Source organism: Aphelocoma coerulescens, chromosome 15 (assembly GCF_041296385.1).
Source record: "Aphelocoma coerulescens isolate FSJ_1873_10779 chromosome 15, UR_Acoe_1.0, whole genome shotgun sequence".
Lineage (NCBI taxonomy): Eukaryota > Metazoa > Chordata > Aves > Passeriformes > Corvidae > Aphelocoma > Aphelocoma coerulescens.
The window spans coordinates 2,054,797-2,077,457 of NC_091029.1; the positions used below are offsets into that span (position 1 = coordinate 2,054,797).

At 50.3% G+C, this 22,661-nt stretch overlaps 1 protein-coding gene across 1 annotated transcript in view; it reads left to right on the top strand.

Annotated features, from left to right (window-relative positions):
* The first annotated feature begins 8,138 nt into the window (after positions 1-8,138).
* NCOR2 (nuclear receptor corepressor 2) overlaps positions 8,139-22,661 on the top strand; it is a 230,343-nt gene continuing 215,820 nt past the window's right edge. The window contains exon 1 of the mRNA XM_069031075.1: positions 8,139-8,312. The gene's annotated coding sequence lies outside the window, so the exon portion shown is untranslated. The remainder of the gene's footprint in view (positions 8,313-22,661) is intronic.

Below are 22,661 nucleotides of genomic sequence, written 5' to 3' on the forward strand. Positions count from 1 at the left end.
CATGGATTCAGAGCCTCCCGTGGCTCCTTGACTGGCCATGCTTGGTGCCTGAACTCCTCTGTTCCTCATCTCTGGGTGTTATTTTGGGACAGGGTCTGGCAGAGGCATTGAGGGAGGGCTCCTTTCCTACGGGCAGCAGCTCCCAGCATGGCATTGGCTGAGATGGAGAGCAGAGTCAGATTCACCATAACTCTCAGCAGCCTTGCCACCCCCACAGCCCAGTGTTGCAGCTCTCCTGGGCGCTTCCCAAACCTCCTGGTGCTTTGTGTTAACCCTGGCCAGCAGCATGACTCAAGGCCAGGCTGGACGAGGCTTTGAGCAGCTCGATCTAGAGAGTAGCATCCCTGCCCATGGTGGTGGGGTTGGAACTAAATCCCTTTAAGGTCCCTTCCAACCCAAATGATTCTGCGGTTCTGTGCTGGAGCAGAGCTGGCACTCCCATCCCACTCGGTGTCCCCGCGCCGGCGCACTCACACGCTCCTTTCCTCTGTCCCAGCAGAAGGCACAGAGTCTCCTCTGTTACCGTGTCCTTGTGGCACATCACTGGGACTCAGGCAGGACTCTCCATCTGTTCCAGGCAGAAAGATTTGGATAAAAGGGGCTATTGTGCTCTTCTCCCTCCAACTAACTTTAATCCTGGTGAGGGGGAAAATCTGCATGCTAAAAAACTCTGGGTAAGAAGTCCTGCTTGGATGTTTATAGGGTCAACAACCATTACAACTTAAAATTGCAAAATAATAATAATAATAATAATAATAATAATAATAATAATAATAATAATAATAATAATAATAATAATAATAATGAATGCTTCAGGCAGAAACACAAACAGCTCTAGCACCAGAGAGCCAGGGCTGGGGGAGAACAGCTCTGCCACAGCCTGGCTCCTCTGCAGGGCTGTGCTTCTGAGGATTCGTCCCGTCTGTTAAATATAGCTGATGAGCTGTTCTTGAATCGCACCTAATTACATCTCCTCTCCCGCACGCTGGCACTTCCCAGCTCTCTGGAGCTGCAAGGAGCTGTATGATTGCAGCTTGAACTCCTCAGGTGGAGCGAGACGCTCATTTGTCATCCCCTGTTTGGCTGTCTCGTACTTGGGAGGAGGGAGATGAAAAGTTGAATTCTCTGAGAAGGGAGGGGGAAAAAGAAAAAAAAAAAAAGAAAAAAAAAATCCTTTTGAACTCTTGGCTCATTAAGATGTCAAAAGGTTGGGTGCCCTGGCAACTGCTTCATCTCTCTAAGCAGGGCTTGAAATTCCTGCAGTCATCCTGCAGGGAATTTGCAGGCGCTTGCTGGGCTCCTTGTCCATGGGAAGATGCCCATAACTCAGCTACAGGATCCTCCTGAAAAGCTGCTCTAATTTAAACAAGTACAGGTTTCCTAGGTGGGAGCAGCCATCCCTTGTCCATCCTGTGTCACCTCATCCACTTCTCTGTGTGTCTCTTCCACCTCTTTCCATCCCCACTGAAAATACCAGTTCAGGGCCATGAGGGTCATTCCTGTGGGCTTCACCCAGAAAAAGCCATTGCCTGAAAGGTATTTGGATTTCTTTTAGAGACTGACTTGCATTTGGTTTTGCTGAGTTTGGAGGTTTTTTTTAAGATTTTGCCAAATTTCAGCCAGTTGCTCTCCAGCCTCTCCATCCACATCCTGTCTGGCAAAATTTCTACCTCATTTTTTCTGGCTCCTCCTTGGGCTGCCCATCCTAAGTCTTTTGTTAAAAGATGTTTCTTTATCGCAATGCAGGGCTCTCACTGGAGTTTAAGTGACTACAAAAGAGGGAAATATGTTTTTCCCAGTTCCAGAAAATACCAGATGTCTTAAAATGAAAAACCTCCAGAAACAAAATTTCCCAATTCTTGCATATTGCAGCATATCCAAAGTAGGGAAGCAGTTTTGCAAGGGTAGCATTGGAGGGGTGAGAAGGGGATCTGACTTTGGCTCAGCTTTTTTTGGCAAAGAAAACCCTGCCATCCCTGCAGGGCTAGGGGCTTGAAGCATGGGGAATCTTCCTTTGGGATCCTGTGCCAGTGAGTTATCCCCTCCCATGGGAGTTACTGCTCCAGAGCCTCCTCAGTTCCCCAAACACCACTGTGGGGACAGGGGAAAAGGTGCAGAGTGATGCTGTGGGGTTGGAACACTGGTGCAGGGGTACCCGAGCCCCTCAGGAAGTGGCTGTCCCGTGTGGATGGGTGTCAGGGCATTGCCACCAAGCCAGGCAGGCTGCTGAGTGTCCTCCTTTCTGCCACCGGGGAGGCTCCTGCATCCCCAGCTGGGCTCAGCTGAGACAGAGACAGAGCTGTCATTACAAATACACTTCAGATCTCTTCCACGGAGGAGGAGAAGTGCCAACACAACCAAAAATATGCATAAGATCAACTCACTGGTTAGAAGTGGCCTGGCTACCAGTTCCAGTCTCAGGGGTTCAGCTTTGCTGTGGGAAGCCCTCATCATTTTCTACTGGTTTACTCATAGCCAAAAATATGATGAAACCAGAACTGAATGTTTTTTTGTCTCATTACAGTAAGCATCATAAATTATTCACCCATGAGTGAATTCAACCACATTTCTTACTCAAAAAGGAGCTTCCTTCCGTCTTCAGGGACTTGGAACTCAGAGCCTCTTGGGCTGGTGGTGGATTTCAGGGCTTTCCCACCCACCGCTGCCTGAACACATGGGGACATCACTGCTGGCTCCTCACTGACATCCCTCCAGCCCCTGACCCGACTGCTTCCATGGTGGGAGCAAACTTCACTTGGGGGTATGGGTGGTGGGGCAGAGATGGGGCAGAAGAAGGTTTTGGGACAGGTGTTGGCAGGCAGTGGGGATCTCCATCACATCACCCCCAAACCCTGAGCCCTAGAGCCAGATCCTTCTAGAAATGCATGTCCTAGGACAATGTCAGTCTAATCAGCGCCCTCTTCGTTAGCAGGGTCCTATAATTAGAAGCAGCAGCCAGCCATCTGCTTTTATCTCGCCACATCACACGGTGCCTCTCCGCTGTCCCTTATTAGCGGCCATCATTTGAGATCAACGTTTCCCTCCACCCCCGACCGCGTCTGATCTCACTTTCATTATTGCTAATGACCCGCACTGGCAACGCTCTGCCGTGTGGAGCCAGAGCAGAGAGGGCAGCGCTGGGAGTGCTGCCCAAAGCCAGCCCCTCTTCCCTGTCTGCCTGCCCGTTCTTCCCTCCCATGGGGGATTTTTGGGGTTCACAGTCTCGCCAGTGGGCCTTCCCCTAATACCCTCTGCCTCATGCCAGGCATTGGCAGTGAGGCTGAGAATAAGAAAGCATTGGGGAAAATATTCCTGCTCTCAAATATTCTGAGAGGTTTCGGCTTGTAAAGTGCTTTCCCAAGTTTCCCGTTGCACCCTGCTCCCGGTGGGGATGGCATCTGCCAGGACATCAAAAAGACTACCTTCCCCACACCCAGCAGCCAAGGGCTGCAGCATAGTCAGACCCTGGAGGAAAGAAAGGAGAAAGCCCCTTTTTATGTATCTTTAAATTCGGTGCCTAGACAAAAGCATAAGACATATAAATGGATTAACAGCCATGGTTTATTAGCGCTCCTTAATTCACTTCACAGGGCTGAGGGAAAAGTTATTAGCAGATGTATGGCCAGTAATAAGCTAATTATAACCCTGTCAGATCAGAGATTTGAAGAGGTGGGTAGTTTTGTGTGTGAGATAACTATAATTGTCTGTTAAAGATTATGAATTAATATTGATTTAATAAAGCTGTGGCCATTTATTTCTGTGGTAAAGACTAGTTAGTTATTCTGTGAGCTGCCCCAGCATGTGGGAGAAAGCAACCATCTGCTGGAGGTATGTATTTGGGAGGCCAAAATGCACATGGGACTGGTCACTGAGCCTGTGTCCTGCTTGCCAGTGTCCCCATCCCTGGCTTTGACAGGGACAGCTTTGTCCCCTGGCTCGAAATTCACTCCTGGTGCCTCTCTGCACCACAGCAGCTCAGCCCCGGGGTCACCATGCACCTGTGGAAGGGGAGAATGCATTTGCTGCTTTTAGCTGGATTTAAAACCAATCTGCATTTATCTGCATTTAAAAGCTGATCCATTCAGGAGGGACATGACCCTTTTGGGGTCCTGTCTGTCCCCTGACATGTTAAAATCTTGCGAGGAGCTGATGCGAGTGTGCCGGTCTGTGACGTGGGGCTGGGGAGGCAGATGGAGCGTGACCCACTGCCGGGCCCTGGCACGGGGTGTCCAAACACAACCCAAACCCACCACGGGAGGGAATGGGACAGCTGCTCAGGAGCATTCAGCCCAGCCATTTGGGAGTGAGAGCCAAGGCAATGGCCACAGAAAGAGGAGAGGCCAAGCCTTGTGGCCAGGGTCAGGACTGGCCGGGAAAGCGGAAGCCCATTGCAATTGCAGTGTGACAGGGTGCTGATGGGGTCCCTCTCCCACGGTGGGGCTGATGCACAGGGTGGGATCAGCCTTGAACTTTGGGGATGAAGGCAACCTGGTGATGCTTGAATCATTTCCCCATTTACAGCCACCATCCAGGATCATTTCATTTCTTCCCTCTCTGCATGTAGCCGAGTGCCCTGACTTTGGGATATTTCACATCACATAATTTGTTTCTGTTCATCATTGCCAGCTTGAAGGTGAACACAGAAAAAGGCAGGAGTGTGGCATGGGGAGTGGGTGCTAGACCCTATGACACCAGCTGCATCCTCGGGTTTTGCCTTTCCCCCTCCTCCAGGGAACATGCAGAGATCTTTAGTTTGTGGGTTGTTTGTTTTTCCTGAGACAGATCCACTTCCCTAAGGTGATCTCCATCCCTTCACACTGCCTGAGTCCCGCTGAATTCCTCTCATGCCTGGAGCAAGTAAAGGCAGGTCAGCAGGGCGGTGGGAAGGTGCTTCGGAGGGAGCTGTGTTGCATCACGCAGGGCAGGGCCGCAAACCTCCTGCTGCCTCCACCCTTTGCCATACCTACCCCCTTAGACCAGGAGGTCCAAGACCCCTCACGTCTGTGCCGGGACCGTGGGGTCAGGCGTGGTTGTGGAGGGTAAACCCCTGCCATAGTTTTCACTCACTTTGGTCTTAGTGGGCTGATGCTCCGGTAAAGTCAATTACAGGCTGGCTGAGGCTAAAGGCTACAGCTTGCTTTAGATGTAATTACTTTCCCCTGAAGCTTTCCATAGGAGGATGGTTTCAAAGGGAGGGTGGCTCCTGTTTTGCATCTCACTTCTTTTCCTGGAGGAGTTTGGGTCAACCTAAGCAAGAAAACACCCCAATTTTCTTGCGTTTGTGCCGGGCATGGGGCAAGTTTAATGCAGAACATCTCAAATATCTGAGGCAGGACTCGAGTTTTCCGCTGAGAGCTGAAATCCCCATCTTTGCTGCTGGATGGCTCACATTACCATTTTATCTGATGGAATAGCTATCAACGGCAGCTTCCAAGTGAAACGCTAAGGAAAATCTGTGTAAGCTATCTGCAGGCTCGCAGCACAGATACACCGTGGTTACAGCGACAGGCAGGCTCTGTCTCCTGGGTTTAGTGTGCGCGTACGTGTCCGGCTGCGGCACAGCACCCACGCCAGCGCTCCCCCTGCTCCGGGGTGCTCAGGGCAGCCTCACTGTGGGCTTTGCTCACATGCAGCCACAGCTCCCAGAGCCTTGAGATGCTGCCACAATCTTATCTGTGATTCCTCCAGGACAAGAAGCTTCCAGCTTCCACGATTGCAGGGAAAAAGCTTGAGAACACAAAGCCTCGAGGCTCCAAAAGCCAGAACGCTGATGCAAACAGCATTTCTGCCTAATGGTTGCAAGGCCACTATTTTAAAGCCAAGCTCACTGTTCTTGCTTTGAGACAGGGAAGGGAGTTGCTTTCCTGGGATCAGCAACTCCATACAAACACATCCAGCCTCTTGTGTTAATGAGAGTCACACACTCCTCATTAGAGGGCTGTTAGGATGAGGATGATGAAGACATGATTTGACCAGACAGGTTCACTGTTTGGTCTTGACCCACACTTATAGTCACTTAGCCCCATAACATCGGGGCACCCATTATTTTCAGGTATTACTGGGTAATTTGGGTATTATTTTGAAATTACTGGGTATAGTGGGTTTGCATAATGGTTTTATAAACACCACTGGCATCTGGTAGCTGCTAGTTACTGACAGCCAGGCTGCCAGAGGAAGAGAAACACACGAGGAAATCATCCCCACTGTTCTAAGAGCAATGCCACTGTGAAAAGCCCATATTCCCACTGCAACACCAGCCTGGTGATTCCCTTTGGCACCATGGCCTTCTGGACCACAACAACAGGCAAAAAAATCCGTCTGTGCTCTGGCAGGATATTCAGTGTTGCTGGAAAGTGTGTTCAACCCTAGGGGGTTTATTTAAATACATTTGATTCTAATGTTGTTCTAAGGTCAGTGGGATATAAAAGCCTGGCTCCTGTAAAATTAATGTCCTGAGTCTTTTTGCTGTGGTGCAGGACTTGCCTTCCATTCATTAAGTGAAACGTCACAGATATATAAAAAAAAAGCTCAGAAAAAGCTAAATGACTGGAGCAGAGAAACCCCACAATGCAACAGGGAGGTCCTTTATCTTCCAAGATAAACATGTTTTCTAGAGAAAGATGTGATCTGCTCCTTTGCTTCACAAGATGCTCAGCCTGCGGATAAACCGAAGACTTGAACTGCACCAAAGCTGCTGCCCGAGCCAGCAGACACACAATTGCCACAGGCACAGGAGGGCAACTTTTCCTGCTTTTTCTGGCGCGTCGGGCTCATTTCAGGCACTTTGTCTGGCGCTCCTGGTGTTTGCGCTCACGCCGTGGTGTGCGCCCGTGCTCACATATCGAGTGGGGTGACTTCAGGAGACGGAGTCCAGGCCTGGGAAAATCCCTCTGCCCTGCAGCGGCGCGGCCGTATTGGGGCAAGGAATGCCGTGAGCTGCCCGCTATCCTGCTCTCCCGCTCCCAGGGAAATGCCACTCGAGATGAGGGAAAAGGGAAGCGAACTGCAGGAGGCAGGGCGGCAGGGAACCTGTGCATGCCCACATCTGCCTGCTGGAGTGGGGTGGGAGATGTGGAGGTTTTTACAGCTGCTGGAGCAGGGAGGGGGAAGTGGAGGTTTGTGAGATGCTTTTCCAGCTGTTGGGGTCATGCATCACTCGTGGCAGGGAGAGGATGTGGATGTGCCTGGGGAGGGGGCACCCAGCGATGGAGCGGGAGCAGTGGTGGCTGAGGAGACAGGACCTTCCTCATCCCCCCTGGGAGGATGGAGGGGAAGAAAAAGTATGAAAAAGCAAGATATTAGTTAAAATCTGGCAGGGACCGGGTTGCTTCAGTGCTGATTCCTGTGGGCATTTGCTTGTTAAATTGTTGAGATTTTCCTGCAAAGATCCCACCCTGGGAAGGTTTTTGATGCAGTCAGGATAATAGCACAGACACTAGCCCAGGACTGGGAATGTGCATCATGGGGTCTTCTCCTGAAGACCCCCAGCTTCCTTTTGTGGGAAAACTGAATTTTCCTAACTATGTTGCCGTGGGATGCTCTGGACACCAATTTCCCGGGGCTGAACCTTTGCTAGGGTTCAGAAATCCAAGCGGTGCCCGACCCCCTCCAACGAAGTGTCCGAAATACCACCGGCACGAAGAGAGAGATTCTCGGCCAGCTCATATCACCAGCGAGAATCCCCGACTTGCGCCACAAACGTTATCAACGACACCCAGGGGCACTACCGCAGCCCGTAGCACCGCTAGAGCCGGGAGCACCGGCGGTGCAGGCGGCACCGGTGCCGCCAGTAGCACCGAGGTAACCGGTGGCACTGGCAAACCGTTGGCACGGGTGCAGCCAGTGGCACCGGTCCTGGCGGTGACAGGGGTGAAGCGGGTGCCGGGGACACGGCGGGTGCCAGGGACACGGCCGCTGTCCCGCCCGGCGCTCGGCGGTGCGGGCGCACGCGGCCCCTTTAATGCGCGCGGGCGGCGCGGCCCCGCTCCGCCCCGCCCCGCCCGGCCGGCTGTGGGGCGGCCTTAGGGACCGACCGACCGACCGCCGCCTCCTGCCGCGCCGGGGCGGGCAGGGCTGGGCTGGGCAGGGCTGGGCTGGGCTGGGCTGGGCTGGGCGCTGCGGGGCAGGCGCTGCGGCGAGGGGCGGCCCGGCCCCACCGGCGGACGGACGGCGCGGCTCGCAGCCCCATGGCTCTGGATTTATAAACACGGCGCAGATGGCGGGGCCGCGTCCCCGCGCCCAGCGCTGCCCCGCCGGCCGCTGAGGCGGGAGCGGCGGCGGCGATGGGGGGAGGCAGCTGCCGGCGGGATTAGGTGAGTCGGGAGGGGGGGAGCCCCGGGGGCCCCTCCCGGTGCCGGGGTGCGGGCGGGGGCTGGGCCGGGGGAGCCGCTCCGCTCCGCTCCCCGCAGGTGGGGGAAAGGCGGCCGCGTTACGTAAAAATGAAAATGTGCCACGGGAGCTGCTCGCCGGGGAGAAACTTTCTCTTTTTTTGTTGGTTTTGCTGTTTTTGGCCTCAAGGGAACGCGCCGCCCGGGAGCGGCGGGGTTTGGGAGCGCAGGGGAGCCCCGCACTTGGCAAACTGGCGGGGACACCCCTCTGCGGGGTGGGGGCACCCAAGGGCCTTTTTTTGCACCCCTTCCTCTTTATTTTTTCTCCCTTTCTTTCAATTCTGCTGTATTTTCCGGCTCTTGCCCCCCGCACGTTGGAAGCCGGGTGGGTTCGCGCTGACCGAGAGCCGGAGCGATGAGTGAGCATCCGAGGGGTCACCGGGCCGGGGGGAGAGCAGCCCTGCGCCCGAGCCGTGTCAGCGGTGCCGGGGGCACGGCCGGCTCCTGGGCACGACGAGAGCTGCAGGGCTGGCTTCTCGGGCGGTGTGGTGCTCGCTGTGTAAATATTTACGGGGGGTAACTCAGCCGGTGTCTGCAGGCAACAAGTGCACGTTTCTCTGAACCCCAGCTGCGGTCTCTGGAGTGATCGCTTTTTTTTCTGTTGATTCTTATAATTTCCTGTTCCCTCTTCTCCCTCGGTCCTTCCTCCTGCTCCCTTGCCCTGACAACGCACAAAGAGCAGGCTGCAGTGGGTGCAGGCAGCTGCCTGCCATGTGGGCTGCTGCCAACACCACTGAAGCAGCAAAACCTGCAGGACTCGGGCTGGGGCTGCCTGGGGCGCGGGGCCGCGTTGACCCAACAAACCCATCCCTCCTTCCAGCTCTTTGAACCCTGTGGAAGCCCAGCATGCCTGCAGGCACTGCTGCCTGCCCTGGAGGCTGCGTCTGCTCCCTGAACTTTGTGTTTTGGGTCAGCTGAAGAATGTGCTTCAGAGAGGACAGTGCTGCTGGAGGTGATCTGTGCAGTGGGTGTTTCCTAACCCGTTGGTTCACAGGCATTTATGGTTTGAACTCTTTCTGCGACCTCTCCCTCGGTGTTCACATGAAGCAAAGGTTGGCGCTCTGGATACCTGAAAGCGTCAGGGTTTTGCTGAATCTGGTATTTTTAATCAGTTTGGTGGATGTGATACTGTTCCACTGGTATTCCTTGGGTGTGTGGGGTGAGAGTTTTTCCATTTCCATTTTCCTTTTAGCATAGGGTTTTTATCAACAAGGTCAAGTTTAAGTTTGCCATGTACTTTACTGATAAAGATTTGGTACTACTACTGATTCATAAAGGGAACCAGTGTGAGGGACAAATAGGTGAGCATTTCCCTTTTTTCTGGAAGTGGTGACAAGGGCTCTAGTGAAACTGTACATTTCTGGATGGTTTTAATGAAACCGTACTTAATTCTCTGAGTTTCAGTGCTGACTCGTTGAGTGACTTAGGGATTTAGCTCAAGCCTCCTGTGTGCCTGGGTCTGCCAGCTCTGTGCAGGACCTGTGCCTTGGATGAGGAATTCAGTGAGCAAGGCTTGCAGTGTGTTGGGGTTGAGTCCCACGATGCCGCAGGAGGGAAGTTCTGCGTGTGACAAACATTTTATAACTTTAGTTGAGTAAGTTTCAGTGTGAGAGAGAGACTCTTGCAAAACGTGTTTAGTTTATTGAAAGCAAATGTGCTCAAACCTCGGTTTGTTGTTGCCAAAAGGGAAAATGTAGAAGCTATTTTTGGTGTGAGAGAGGAGATGGGGGCACACGCATGTCTGGGGCAGGAAAACACTGGTACTTTGTTCTTCTGGCTTCATGTGGGTGGTGGTTTCTGTTACTTAGCTGTGTGTTTCTGCCAAGTTGCAAAACATACCTGGTTCTGAAACCCCTGCAGAGGTCAGGGCTGGCTCTGCGGAGCTGGTACCGGGCCCGTGTGGGAACGCCTCCCAAGTCAGCATCTCCAGCACTGGAGGAATGGGTGGGTGCCTCTGCCTTCACACCTTTGAGCTCCAGGGAGGTGACTGGCATTTTTTTGCGACAGGATCTGCACTGAAACCATAAACTCATTTCATGCAAGCTACCAAACAGCTGCTGCTTGGCAATATCTTTCACTTGCTAATGGCTGTGGTTGGATTTGAACCAAGTTGCCTCCAGTGGAGGTTGTACTAATCCCTGGAGCCATCCTGCGCTAAATCCAAAGAGGGTTTGGTTCAGGCCGTGTTCACGTCTTGTAATTAGGAGATCTAGTCTGGTGAAGGCAGTTTTGTTATGATTGGCAGTGATGGTGTGTATGTAACTGTGCTGATAGTTGCACGTGTTGAGAGCTACCCGTCTCATCTCCACGGCAGCTCTGGACTGCGCTAGCTGGAATTGGGTCATAGGAGATATCTTCATCTTTTGTGACATGGCTGTGAATTATTTGTCCCCTTGATGGCTCCAAGTGTTGCTCCCGCTGCTGGTTCTGGTTTTAGTGGCCTCTGCTTAAATACAGTCCTTTTTGCAATCTGGTTATCCTGGGAGAAACCCGTTTGAAGCCAACTTTAATTTATGTGCCTGAGATACCATCATCTTCATGGCCCTATGGGGAGGAGGAAAGTTTAGGAACTTGCCAGTTTCTAGATGAGTGAGTACAAAAGGAGGATTAAATCCGTAAATTTTCAGAGGTGGGTTTTGGGTGGCTGATGTGAACAGTTGTGAAGGGGAATGGGTTGGGGAGGGCCTTTGGGGTGCAGTACTCCCCATCCCTAACCCAATGGCTTGTTCTGACCAGATTATTTCACAAGTCAGAAAACTGAGGCTGTTGGGGTTATGTGAAGTTCAATGTGTCAGAGCAAGTCTGCTGGAGAGCTGGTGAAGAGTCTCTTTCTCCATGAGTGCTTTGCCTGTTCAGTGCGAGGGCTTGTGGTGAAGTGCTGGTTCCCCCCCGGGTTTTGGGCCTGTGAGCAGTGGTCCCCAAATGCAGACCACGGGCTGGCTGCAGGGGTGCACAAGGATGGAAATCCAGGGCAGTGTGTTCTTAAGAGGACTGTTATTTTTGTGCAGTTGCATTTGTAGGAGCTGTGGCTTGCTTTAGTCTTCGCTGAGAGTTTTCAACGGAGAGCAGGGTCAGCTCTAATGGAGCTGGAAATGAGGTCTAGCAGCACCCGGTCGCCTCTCTGATTAGTGACTGAGGCTTTTGCAGCTGCTTAAGGATTTGGGCATCATGAGGTCACGGATTCTCATCTAGGCTGCTGTGGCACAGGCTCCTGCACGGCTTTGAAGGGCCCTTGCTGTGTATCAACATAGGAAAGCAGTGGAGAATTGCTATTTCTGTGCTGGCACACAGGTGTTTGAGGTCTCCGATTTGCCCTGAAATGTCAAGGGATAGATCTTTGCAGTAGAAAATGGAAATGTGTATAATTTAATGAGCATGACTAGAGCAGAGATGCTTCCTAAAAAGAGGATTGAAGAGGGAGCTGGAGCTCCAGAATAGAGGGCATGAAAGTGCCTGTAAAAGCTTGGTCAGTGAGGGATGGATCTGGTAGGAAGGGAAGGAGGACAGAAGAGCAGAAGGAAATGAGTGATTTGTCAGTTTTGGGAAGTGATCCCTGACCTGAACACGAGGCAGCAGCAGGACTGTGCTGGGAATTGAGAAATCTGGGTTGCACCCCCAGTCCTGCTGCCCACCCTACTTGTCACTTCCCTTCTTGAGGCCACTAGTTCTCTGTTCCTACCAACCTGCCTTTGGCAGATGGAGTCTCTCTGGGGTGTGGACTGTTCCTTATTAAAGGTGAGCAGGGTGCCCCAGGAGGGGATGTTTCTGGTGAGCAGGCAGTGCCCACACGGTAGCAGCTTTCCTGCTGCCTTCACGGTGGGGAGCTGGGAAATGTGAGCTGGCTGGGGTTGGGCAGGCAAGAAGAGGCACTGATTGCTGCAGACCCTGCTGCCAACAGCGTGTGCTCGGCTGCTGATCTGAATCTGGCTTGGAGAGGCCCAGAGAGGAGCCCTGCCTGCAGGGGAGAGGTGACTGGCACTGGAAGAAAAGCAGTAAAGATGGAGGTAGGTGGCCATGACTGTGATTGTTACCACAGTGCCAGGGCTGGAGGGGATCTGGGGCACGGGGAGGGGACAGGGAGAGCACGCAGTCAGTGTTATGTGCCTGCTGGGTGCATGGAGGATGCTGATAATGGTTAGTGCTCTCTTTATAGCTGCGGAGCACTGAGCAAACATTAATGAATGTAAAGGATAGTGGCTCTGTCTAGTTACAGAGAAGGGAAGTTGCTCCAAATTAACTTTATGATCCGTGAAACTGAAGGTTATTTAAAAAAATAATAACATAAATGGAAATGCTGAAGTTTTTCAGAGTCGCTGAGTACGCTGCTTGTTGTTTAATGCCTTCCATTTTTTCACTCCCAGTCTGTGTTTTTGGCTCGGGAACAAATTACAAGCAATATCAGCTTACGCTTGGATTTGAACCTACATTGCTCTTAGTCAGCTGAAATATTTCCCCTTATCGCCGCTCCCATAATGTTTATTTTAGACCGGATAGCATCATGGCTTTTCTGCTCGCTGTAGGGAAGAAGCCAGTCTTTGAAATAGCCCAGCACCTTGGAAAGAAATGATCTCAAAGCCAGTTTGGTTTCTGAGTGAGGTACAGCTTAATTTTCCACCAAGAGGTTTGTGCAGGGCTGTATCCCAGAACGTTTTGCGGCATTAAAAACCCAGGAGGTGGCAGATGGATGAATTGCTGACAGATTTAAAATCGCACGACAAACATAAAGCATTCAGACGTGAGGCCAAGGCAGGAGGAAGGTTGCAGGGAGAAACGGAGGCAGAAAGGTCGAATAAGTTATTCTGGGCAGAAGGAGATGTGCAAGCAAAGGCAGGCTCCAGTGGGTTCAGCCTGTGAGGGGAAGGGAAGGCCTTCAAGAGGAGGGATGTGTCGAGGAGCGTGTTCCCATCAAAGTGCAGGGAACCCTTCGTGTCCTGGGCTGGCAGTGGGAGGAGGAAGACAAGGAGGAAGGGGGCCAAGTTGAGCCTTGGCAGCAGTGATGAGGCCCGGAGCGGGGTTGTCCTGGGAGGAGACAATGTGGTGGGGTCCAAATAGTTTCCTCCTATGGGAGGTGATCTGAGGGAGACTGCCAGCATGCGGGGAGGCCGGGGATGGTGTGGCTATTGTCCCCGGAGGCTGCAGGCCCAGCTGTGGCTCTCTGGGTGGGTGGTGCGTGTGTCGAGGGAGGGAGGCAGAGCCGGCAGGATTTCCTCTCTGCGGCGCTGGCTCCTGGGTTAATAACTAACCAAGCAGTCTAGGTTTATCCTTTCATTGTGGAAGAGAATTATTTACATAATACCACTCCATGTAATCTTTATTGAGCATTGTTTCCCTGGCGTAACACTGGATGGAGTGGCAGTCCAGAAATGTGGTTTTGGCCCAAATGTGTAGGAAGTTAACTCTTCCAGTTGGGTGTGCTTCTCTCTGCCTGCTCAGGGAACTGGCTGTAAACTGAATAAATACTTCAGTGGAGTGACCATTTATAATGTAGTATTTGGGACTTCTATGTCATCTAAACCCTGTTTTCTGCAGGCTCTGGCTAGTGCTCTGTGCTGGTACCTGAATGTTGCCTACCAGCCTCCTAAACAACACAGTTTGGGTTTGTCCTGTACATGTTAGGGCAAGAGAATAGTTTGCAGTGTGCTCTTCCTTGTCTTTGTGTTGAAGAAGGCAGAAGGAAAGAAATGTGTCAGCCTGTGGGTGGAGGATGACAGGATTTGGGAAGGTTCCTGGTGCAGATCATCCCATCGTCTGTGATCAGTCCCTGAGGACTTGCTGTCTCCCAGGTGGGCAGGTTTCATCCTCCTCAGGGAGCGCTTAATTGCAAGGTCTGGAGGCTTAGGTGATTGTGTAAAGAGCTGGGGCCTGATTATTGCAACATAGCACGGGGAAGGACAGAACCCTGGGCTTGGGCGTCAGTGGGATGTGGTGGGAGAGTTGAATTGGTGAGTAGGATGACAGGCAAAGTCAAGCTGTCTGAAAATCTGCCTGTGCCTCCAGCTGTGCAGTGCTGGCTGGAGAGGGTGGAGGGTGTCTTTTCCTCTACGCTGCGGGATGTGTGGGCTTCTAACAAGCTGTGGCAAACAACGGAAAGTTGGCTTTCTTCTGAAAATACTTTAAAACCTTATAAAATTACTCCAGCGGCTAAATTTTTATAGGACCAGATCTCAGCTGCATGGTACTTGATCACTTCATAAATAGCTCAGTCTTTGGCCTCTGCACGCTTCTCAAACCCATACCTGCAGTGCTGCAGAAACCCTGGTGAGCACGTGGTTCATCAGTGGCAGCACCTGGCTCTTGTAGCAGAAGCATTCTGCGTTAGTGTTTACTGCCGAGGCCGCGTGATCTCTCTGGCCTGATGTTGCAAGGAGCTGGTTTTGGGAGGCTGAGAGTCCCCAGTGATTTCCACCGGGTTACCTGATGGTGCACGCACAGTCCGCGCTGGGTGTTGGCTCACGAGCACCTCTCGTGCCGGAGGGAGCTGCGGATCCCGTGTCAGTTTGTGCCGGTGGTACGGACGTTACTCGCTCAAGCCTGAAACTTGCTAGAACAAAGGTAACTTGTTAACACCCTCCTTGAACCGATTACACCTGGCAGGGTGAGTTTGCATTGGATCGGTGCTGAGACATGTGACTGTGGCATTCCTGATCCACTGCTTGAAGCCTTAAAACTTTGTCCACTACCTCCTCAAGCTCGTGCCGTTACCATGATGCGATTTGTGATACCGTGTGCTGTGTAAATCTTGGGTGTGTAACAGAGCTGTGGGGTTTGGTACCAGAACCGTGTGCTCCTCAGTTTCTCCAGTCGTTTGGTAGGGGTGTTTTTCCTGCATCTCAACCTTAAATAACTATGTCCCCTCTTTGGCATAAGGGTTTCTTGTGTTTAGCAGAGGGGATGACTCCTTCCTATTAGAAATACTTCCTTGATCAAGTCCTTGTTTGTCTGTGGGTACCATATCGTATAATTCCATTAATAAAGTTTTCAAGCTCCATCTTGAAAGCAGTTACAGCTTTTTTTTTTTTTTTTTTTTTTTTTTCCCTTTGCTGCAGAGTTTCAAGCTCATGCCAGAGTGTCAGCTTCATTTCTAGGTCACCGGTCTGCCCTTTCATTTCCCCCTCACGCTCAAGTTGGCCGGCTTGTTTTGATTTGGTAATATGTGAGGTGGTGTCCACAGACAAAACCAGGCAGGCCAGTGAAATTCATTTTTCCCTGCAGCCTTGTTCCTGTTGTGTGTGTGAATAATAATTTCCAAATGCTAGACCAGAGGTGATTAAAAACTGTCAAAGAAATAAAATGCAGCAAAGTCTGCATTACAGGAATCTGTGTGTTCAGTGTTTTGGGAAAACTCTCTGAACTGGCAGTGGAAAAAGCCTTCAGAACTCTTATTTAAGGCTTTCTAGTCTTAAATGTCGCTTATTTGGGAGGTGCTGGTGAGGCAGCCTGAGCATACCCAGGCTCTGCAGGAGGTTGGTTGCTGCTGTCTGGGGGGGACCTGGAGTCAGTAGCGCTCCCTTTCTGCGCTTGCTCTGTGGAGTTGTTCGGGATCCAGAGCTACAAGTTGTGGTATTTTTGCATGCTGTGGGCACAGCACCTGGGCAGCCAGCTCAGCAGCAGGCTCGTGGCTGGAGCTGCTGAGCGTGACTGGCGAAGAGTGGAGGGGTAAAAAGAGGCTTCTCTGCAGCCCGAGTGGATGCTTGAGTGGAAATGAAGAGCTGAAAATCATTCTGTGGAGCGGCACATGGTGTCTGTTGCTTGCTCTGAGTGAGTATGAGTGCTTGTTTTTTACTGAGCTGCAAGGCAATGGGTATTTGGAGGTTTTTATGCAACTCCGGTGTTGGGACCGTGAAGCAGTTGTCATGTCATCAGTTAAGATGTGTTGAGCATCCTTATTTTTGGAGCAAATGATCCTGCTGACAGCATGTATAGGAGGTGTCAGCCAGCCCTTTTTTTTCTTCTTCCTCTCTATTTTTTGCTTCATTTCTAGGTTTTAGTTTTGGCTTTACTTTTGATAACTTGACAGGGCTGCTGCTAAAAAATTGTTGGGGTGGGGTTTTCTTTTTGTTTGTTTTTTTTTTTTTTGTTTTTTTTTTGGTTTGTTTTTTTTTTCTTTTGGTTTGGTTTTTTTTTTTTTTTTTTGCTTTTTGATGTCTACGTGTCTTGAGATGCCATGATTAGAGATGCACATAAAGAGCTGCTGTGGTTTTGGTCCAGGACCCAGCCAGCTGCCAGCAGCGTTCCTGAGGGCTGTGTGGTGTTGGAGTGAGAAACACTGCAGGGTTTTGGGTTTTCTCCAGCATTATGAAACAGAAGTAAAGAGAGAAGTCAGCATGTACCTTAAGGGTTGTGTTTTTATTTTAACTCTCTCACTGTGGAGAGCTGAGGTTTGCATCTTCTCCACTGAGACTGGTGCTCGTGAAATCTAATGCACTTATGTGAATGTCCTTAAACTCTGCCAACAGCAGAGAAGGCTGAGAAATAAGGGATTTGCTTTGCCCGGAGGTGGAGGAGTCGTGCTGCAGAGGCAGACACAAGCACCCTGGTTGCTCCTGTTTCCCCTGCCAAAGGCAGTGTGAGTTTTGGTCTGGTTCATTGGGACAAGAGCTTTAAGCTCCATCTGTGGGTTTTTTGGTTTGTTTTTTTTTTGCATTTTGTTCAGTTGTGCTTTTTCAATGTCTGTGGATTTCTTCTCAGCAGGAGGTTTCAGTCCCCACACAATGTGTTATTGTGTTTGCCTCGCTCTAGTTCCTGGTTCTATGCGGAAACACCTTGAACCTTGGCTGAGCTGGAAGATGGGTGCAGAGTCAGGCCCAGGGCTGCAGGCGTGGGGCTGTTCCAGGAAGAACGTGTCTGTGCACGACTCCTCAGCCTTGGCTTACCCGGCTGCTGCTCCAGGCACTAAATGTGTTTGGCTAACACAGGCACTCTCCTGCCTCCTGATCAGCAGTCTACACGTACTTCTTTTTGTTTTAGAGGCTGATCCCTAGGGTAAGAACGCTGTAGCCAGAAATAAGTGAGTGTTCACACTTGCCTTTATGAACTTCTTGAGTATTTTGCCAATTAATTCTTTAGGTAATTGAGGCTAAAATATCTAATGTAAAGGACACAGGCAGGAATGCTGCTCTCCCTGCTGTTCTTCACTCATTCCAGTTTATGCAAAACTTGATAAAGGTGCCTGTGCTGTCTTGGCCATTTGCAATCTGCTTTACAAAGCCTCTTAACCAGCAGAAAAAAATGTGTAAATAAATATAGCAGCTTCGCCTTGCAGCCTTGCCCAAGTCAATTTGGTGCGTGTTGAGGAGGCAGAAGAATTAGTTACAGAGGCAAATGGGTCTTCTCCATGTTCTGTGCTCCTGTCACATGGCCATCTCCCAGTTTTTTGGTAACAGTGAATCAAGCAACTACTTAAGTTAGGCATGTGCAGAAGAGGGGGGGGAAAGCTAATAGCTGAACATTAACCTTCTAAGAAAGGTGGAGCTGAATTGTATCTCTTGATGGGGTTGGGGCTGTCGAAGAGCAGTGATTCTGCTGCCTTTTTCACAGCATCTAGCTCACTTCTTTTCAACAGTATTTCTGAGATCGGGGGACTTTGGTTGTGGTGCTGGCTGAAGGAGTTTGCCACCTCATTGCCTCTCAGCATGTTCCTATCACGGTGCGTCTCTCTCCTGTTATTTTTGACCTGAGTAGTTGAATGAATGTCTTCACCAAGCAGTCATGCTTTTGTTTAAGTCAGCACTGCTTTGCTGGAAGTACGGGTGCTGCAAGGACGGATGTGGAGCCGGGGACACAGAGCCTGAAATCAGGGAAGAGTGGCTGTAGTTGACACAACCTGGTTGTGTTTCAAGCCTTTTTTTTTACAGGAGTAAATTTCACAGGACTGAAATTCCCTTCTGAGGGGGAGATATTCTCCCCAAACTTCTGCACAGACCTGTTTGCAGCCATGTCACATGTCTCTCTCAAGCATGGGACACACCAACCAATTTTGCAACAGGTGATACAGACCCTCAGGTAGGGTTCTGCTGTGTTCTTGCAGCAGCAGTTTCAGCTTGGAGTCAAGCTCAAGCAGTGTTGTAGCAGTTCAGTCATTTCTGCTGTGGTCTGAGCACCTGGGAAGGTCTGTGGCATTTGCTCCTTTTCTGTGAGCTGGAAATGAAGTGCTTGGTTCAGAGTGGTGACTGGGAATGTTCCTCTGTGGCAGGCCTTGGGTTTTTCACGTTGTTGCTGCTTTGTGTGAACTGCCTGCTGCAGTACCTTTGTTCCTTGGATGTCGCTTGTGCACCCCGGGAGACTCAAGTGGTCTGTGCTTTTGTGCCGTGGCCCTGCATGTCCACAGAGAGCTGATGAAGAGCAAAGTTGGGCAGATGCCATCCTCTGTGTGCTGTGGCAGCTTCTGCAGGCATCAGTCCTGGCTCAGTGAGGCACCTGATGAACAGAGAGTGAGAAGAGGGTCCTTTTCCCAGGGGAGTTTAAAACTGCTCTGCCACAGGAGCTTTGCTGAATTGCAAATTGCTTTTTCTCTCCCACTCTTTTCTAAATCTGCTGCTGTTCCTGAAGTGGCAGGAGATTTTTACTCATGTGTGCTAGTGCATGAGTGAGTGTGTGCTGCAGAGTAGAGTTGTAAGCAACTGACATGATGTTGATCATAACGTAACTAATGACATTTAAAATATTTGCTTGTTTCTGATATACTGTGGTCTCTTCCCAGGCACTGAAATTGACAGACAAGCTTCAGCTGTACTTGGCATGGTGTTTGGAGAGATGGACAGCTTTCTGTCACTTCTTTTGACAGATAGGCTTTGAATTTTTAAGAGAATACAGAGGAGCTTTTTGGTTTTTCTCCCCACTCAAACCCAACCAACCGAAAGCCAGGCGGAGGGCACATCTCGCATGCATTCTGTTTATTTCTACACACAAATGCATCTTCTTAGTGTGTCATTAACCTGGTTGAGCTCTGGTGCTGTTTTTAGCAGCCTTATGGTGTATGGACGAGGAGCAGTTCCAGTAAGTGTTTGTGAGCAGCCCAGCCCAGGATGGGGGTGTTGGCACAGAGCCCAGCATGGCAGGGTCCGGCCTCCCTGCCCGGCCGAGGGGCCTGGAGGGGCTGGATGAGCTCCCTGTCCCCAGTCCCACCCAGGGAAATGTGTGTAAAGCATTACTCTTCAGTTCCTGTGGCCATGGTAACCGACTTGGATACATCAAACTTGACTAATTAACCTAATGGAGAGTCGTTTCCAGGCTGAGGCTCTCCCCTCGGATTTCAGAGCAGAACTTGTGTTGTCTGATCTGCCAGCAACCTCCACAGCCAGTGCAGACTTTTTCAGAGTGGTTTCTTTCACAGGTCAGTTTGAGTTGGGAACGATGGCTGAAATTGGTCTGATGTCTTGGGTGCTTCTCTTGCCCTGCATTCCCCTCTCTCGGTAATCTCTCAGATTCCCCTGGAAGGAAGGTCCCAAACTTAGACGGAAAAAACTTGCTCTGATGTCGTCCTTGGACCGGGTGGGGTGAAAGTGGATGCTCTCCTGCATCTCTCCTGTTTCTGTACTGCAGGATCTCTGCCACCCTGACTTCCTGTTTAAAAATCTGTGAAATCCTCAGGTTTGAAACAAAACAGCACATCCTGGAGATGTCTGTGCACATCTTCAGGTTCCCTCATCTTAATGTGCTAGTTGAAGGCATTGCTGCTTTGCAGTGTTTCTCCTGGGTTTAATTACTATTTCAGTGATTGGAGCTGCAGACTGCAGCAGGGACTTAAAGAGTTCAGCCTCAATTAAAAACCACCCTGTGCCAGGCAGATAGCGGCAGGCAGCTCTGCTATTCTCGAGTGTCTCCAGCAGTCCATCGAAACACCATGTGATTGGCTCAGTTGAGAAATCTGAGTAGGCAGAAAGCAGTTTCTGGGATAAACCTTGTGAGTGCTTCTCAAAATAGCCTGAAAGCAAGGTTTTGCTTTATACAGCCACTCTTGGTCCTTGAGGCTGGTCAGAATTTTATGTGGATTACTAAATATTGTAAAGGTCTGATCTTCAAAAACCATAAGATCCTTTTTTTTTTCTTTCTCCTTTTTGATGCTGCCTCTGGTATGTTTAAACTTAGAGGATTTGCATTTTCATGTCTTTTTAGCCTTAATTGTAAGTACTGGGACCTTCCTTACTTGCAGTTCCAGCTTTTTATGTTTTTCAGCAAAGCTGATGACCTCGTGTTTGACCCTTAGAAACCTCTTGGGCAGCCCAGCAAACAAATGTGCTGTGAGAAGAGCACATGATAGTAGCCTGAGCTATTACACTGGTCAGTCATTGACCAGGACTCTTGTTTTTCTTCCTTTGAAGATCTGCTTAATCATTGGCATTGCAACCCCTGCTGTGCTGGGCACCTGGAGGGGTTTGCTGGCTGCTCCCCGTGATGGTGATGTCCGGGGTGATGAGGGAGGTGGCATGGGGGCTTTAGAGAGTCCAGCGCTGTAATCAGGTTTTACTGGGGAGGAGATTGTCATTGATATCCCTGGGATTTGGCATCTATATAAATACACGAGCCAAGCTCTGTTTAAGTGTGTAGGTTCATGTCAGTTCATTTGTCTGGGAATGGGGCCGGGAGCATCTTACGACCATGGTCCTTCCGTGTGATTTCTGTTCCCAGTATAACCCACAATCTGGTGAGGTGGGGCTTGCTGAGGGTAAATCCCTGTAAATGCTGGTGCAGCTGGAAGTGACTTCTTCAGACTTGGCTGATTTCAGGATTGGTTGAAAGATGGGGATAAAAACTGTGTAGCTAAAACTGGTGGGGACTGGTGCCCGTGGGCCAGGGTGCTGCATGAATGACTGAAAGCTTGTGAAGCAGCTCTGAGATCTCAGAGTTGTGCGTTGTTTTTCCACCCTTATTTACTGTAATACCTTTGGGTGACACGGAGTGTTCAGGAGGTGCTGCTAAACTGAATTCTACAGCTGAATTCACACTGGAGAAATGAGAATTGCTTCTTTTTGTTGTGGAAAAAAATAAATCTGCTTTTATCACATCCTTGTTATCCTTACAGCTTGTGGCTTGGAAAATGAGAGAAAATTGATAGTGAGGGCTGAGTGACATGTGGAGAGAGGTAAGATCCTGGCTTTCTGTGGGCCTTATTTCATGAACTTTCTTGCCCTTCGTGTGTTTGCTGATGTGTCAGTGGAACTGAATTTCGTTGGCAAAAATGTGGTTTGAGTGGATATCTTAGATTAACTTTCAATTGCCTGCCTAAGGGTGGTTTTAAGCGAGGCTTCCAGGAGCATCCCTGCTCTTGCTGTGTCTTTGGCTATTGCTCCCCTCTCCCAGACTGGCCGTCTGCACAAGGGGCTTCTCTGCAGAGAGCAGCCTGTGTTCTGTGCTCACGTACTGTGCAGAGCCATGAAAAATGTTGTTCAGATGACAGTGATTTGGGGTAGCTCTAGAAAATAATTTTCTGCTGGTGGATAGTACCAAACTATTTCCTTTCACCCACCCCCTCCCTTCCCCAAAACAAAAGAAGAGATGAAAGGATTCATTAGGAATTATTCACTCAGCTCTGCCGCCTGTCTGAGATCTGGCTGTCTGCGTTCATCCCCCAGCTCAGGGAAGGTCAGAGGGCATCTCCCTGGGGAGGATTTGCTGTTGACTGAATTGCACTCTGTCATTATCCTGCTGGATAACGAATGCAGTGGCCTCATTGGCACTGGCTTCAGAAAAAGCACGGTCATCTGCATGTGGCCTTGAGGCGAGAGGCGAAAGCCTAAGGAGAGCAGTGTGGAAAACCTCATCTTGTGGGAAAGATACCGGACAGACCCAGGCAGTTTGGCACAGGGGTTTACTTGCTGCATGATGCTGAGCAGGTCTGGAGCTGCTCTGGACCTCTGCGTTGTCTTGTTGGAGGTGGGGGAACACAGCAAGAGGGTTTAAAGGACAAAACTCCATCTGATGGGGTGAAACTAGTTAAAGCTGCTCCTGTTTTCTTCAGCAGAAAATGTGGCATGCCTGTGACACAGTTTGAGATATTTTAATGAGATTTAAACAATTTTTTTATCTCTTTGTTTTGTTTTCAAATAGGTTTCCTGAAAGAAAAACATACAAATCCCCCTGAGCTAATTGGTGTGTGATTTGAATTCAGCTGCTACCTTGGAAGAGCTTTTCCAGCAGCTGATCTGAAAACAGCCTTTCCCACAATATTGTGGGCTGTCAGTCAGTGCTAAAGGATCTTGAAGTTGCTGGTGGGAAGGAGATCGATGTGTTTTGTTTGATATGCTGCGTCTTTTAGTTTGAGTGTCATAAAATACT